Here is a 3139-nt window from a genome sequence, read left to right on the forward strand (position 1 = left end):
TAGATAGATGGATAGATAGATAGATAGATAAGATAGATAGATAGATAGATAAGATAGATAGATAGGTAGATAGATAGATAGATTAACGAACAGATAGATAGATAGATAGATAGATAGATAGATAGATAGCGAACAGATAGATAGATAGATAGACAGATAGATAGATAGATAGATGAACGAACAGATAGATAGATAGATAGATAGATAGATAGATAGATAGATAGATAGATAGATAGAGACAGACAGATAGACAGATAGACAGATACATAGATAGATAGATAGATAGATTTTATTTATTTATTTCATTCATTTCATTTCTTTAAATAGATAAATCTAACTTTTAATTTAAAAGACAGTAAATAGCATATTAATAAATATATTGTAATATTATAGCTTTAAATTGATTACATTTAATTGTAATTTTGTAGTCGTCCTTCAGGTGGCTGCACACCTTACACTGCATTCTCAATAATTACTAAAAAACTACAATAATTATTAAGCACTTCTTAAGTTAAGATGCTTTTGGGGAACAGCCCATAATTCAAAGATGATTCGTACAAATGTTTCTGCGAACTGCTTAAACTTACAATGCTTTTGAGAAAGCGGCCCAGAACAACAGTTTTTCAACATTTCCTAAACATAAAGGTGATGTTTTCGACCAAGAGTGCGTTTGAATTCAAATAATGACTCACCAATCTGCACAATACTTTATTAGTAATTCAAAATGTTATGCATTGAGCAAAATAAAAACAAAAATTCAAACTGCGATCTGTTACAATACGTGACTTCGGTCAGTAACTTCCATTTCCAGTTCAACACAACGTCAAGGAAATACATAAAATGACTTATTTCTTATTGATTGTTACACTAGTTTAGAATGATAAAAAATATAATACTCGATCATTAGTGTTATATTAATCTAGAGCAAAAATGCAAAAAGAGAGCATTAATACAGAGCTGTAACACAAAACCGAAGCGCCTCAGGTTACATAGAGCATTAATACAGAGCTTTAACACAAAACCGAAGCGCCTCAGGTTACATACGTTTTACTATGATTATACAGTGCTATGAACAAAACAAGTATAGGCTATACTACCACTAGCAGCTGCAGTTGCACATTAACAGTCTCGGGGATAAAGGGGTTAAAACACTAAACCTATTCATGCCAAGCCAGAATGGCACGAATTGCGCTTCTGTCTTGAAAAAGCCACTGAGATAAAGGGAAATCCCAATATTTGTCAAAAGAATCAACAATGTTGCCTAAAAGAGTAACACCTAAGAGTTTCTGAAACCCAAAACAAAGGAAAACTGTTGCGAGTTGTGTTGAGGCTCTACATGAAGAAGACCGTCGTCTCTGTCCTGATTTCAGCACTGGACAGCGTCTGTACAGACTTTATACAAGAGAACCGTCCTTTAACTTTGAGGAACTTCACTATTCCTTCAGTATAAACTCTGAAATACTGGCAGCAGGTCCATAATTTGTCCATGGCGACGGCCCTGTTTACAATTACTCCTCTTGGTGGCACAACGATATGAAGAAGAGTGGACGAGACAATCCGCATGTACAGATGCTGGGCCTGTGTCCTAAAGGAACGCTAATGGCACGTCTATCGTCATTTGTGGACAATCCTAATGGGATCAAACAAAATCCTACTGGATTCACTGAAATTCTGAAGAAAAAAAACATTGAGGCTTGAGAAAAAAGAACAGCCATCTCAGTTCATCCGGAAGGATGATCTTTGATTCTTAGATGATTCATGTTTGATCCAGTTTGGACTGGCTCCAAATTATGATTCAGTAAAATCCTACTGAATTTCTTTCTTTTCCCCACATTATGCTCTAAATTATAATATAAATGGACTGACTAATCGATGTCTTTTCCCCCCAGAATTGTAATTCTATGTATGATCTTATTTGATTGATAGAGGATTCCTGTTTAGTCCCATTTGGATAGCATCTGAATTATGATAGAAATTCCATTAATATTCAGTAAGATCCTTTTAGATTAATTCACTGATTTTCCTCCCAATAATTTTTTTATCAAAATCAATAAAACGATGAAAATTCAATAAAATCCTAGTGGATTAACTGATTAATGTCATTTCCCCAGAATTCAGGAGTTTATTTGATTCATCAAGGGTTTCTGTTGGATCGCATTGACTAAAATTCCATAAATATTCAATAAAATCCTGTTAGATTAACTCATGAATGCCTTTTCCAATATGCCATACTCTCTTGTTTGATTCTATTATAGGACTGGCTTGGAATTATGATAGAAATTCAGTAAGATCCTTTTAGATTAATTATTTGATATTTTCCCCCCAATAATTTTCTTTTATTATTATTATTATTTTATTTTATTTTTATGAGATTCTCATTTGATCCCATCAATTAGTATTCAATCAAATCCGATGCAGTTCTTATTTGATTCTTGGAGGGTTTCTGTTCAATCACATTGCCATTGATTCGTACTTATTCCATTAATATTCAATAAAATCCTTCTCATTTCATTTTATCCAGCAGGATCTTACTCAATGCTCTCTTAGTTCGATCCCGTTAGGATTGGCTCACAATTACGATAGCAATTCCATGAGCAGTCCTTATAGTCTCCCTCAGTCCTTCTCAAAAACCGTTCCTACATTTCTTGCACGATGAAAACTTATCAACTCTAATGCTTATACAAAGAATCGACATATTCCGTAGGCAATATCATAGGAATACAGAGGTTATTTACAGCGTCCTCCAAAGGCTGGCACTGCGTTATCAAGACACAGCGACCGATTCCAACAAGTCCTCCTCCTTGGTCTGTCCCGAGTGTCTCTTGTCCTCTGTCACGCCAGGATCCTCCGTGTTTGGATCACTTTTGCGCACTGCCGCGGGGGGTCTCACCATGATGCACTGCCGGACCACCGGCTTGCCTTTGGCCGTTTTGGGACTGCAGCTGTCGCGCTCGTATTCCTCCTGGGCTTTCTGTATCTTGCGCTTTTTCATCTTGCTTTTGTGAAAGTGGAAGGTCGTGACGGACACGATTATTATCCCAACGATCATCGCGATGAGCACAAAAAGCACGACGGTGGAGGAGAACGCCTGGAACAGCTGATCCACCCGGTCAAAGCAGGTGCCATTGCCGGCCAGAGC

At 36.4% G+C, this 3139-nt stretch overlaps 1 pseudogene; it reads right to left on the reverse strand.

The window, feature by feature from the left end:
* Positions 1–2171: 2171 nt before the first annotated feature.
* LOC107676325 (uncharacterized protein C11orf87 homolog) overlaps positions 2172–3139 on the reverse strand; it is a 1681-nt pseudogene continuing 713 nt past the window's right edge.

The sequence above is a fragment of the Sinocyclocheilus anshuiensis genome, unplaced genomic scaffold, assembly GCF_001515605.1.
Source record: "Sinocyclocheilus anshuiensis isolate Anshui unplaced genomic scaffold, SAMN03320099.WGS_v1.1 scaffold4790, whole genome shotgun sequence".
Lineage (NCBI taxonomy): Eukaryota > Metazoa > Chordata > Actinopteri > Cypriniformes > Cyprinidae > Sinocyclocheilus > Sinocyclocheilus anshuiensis.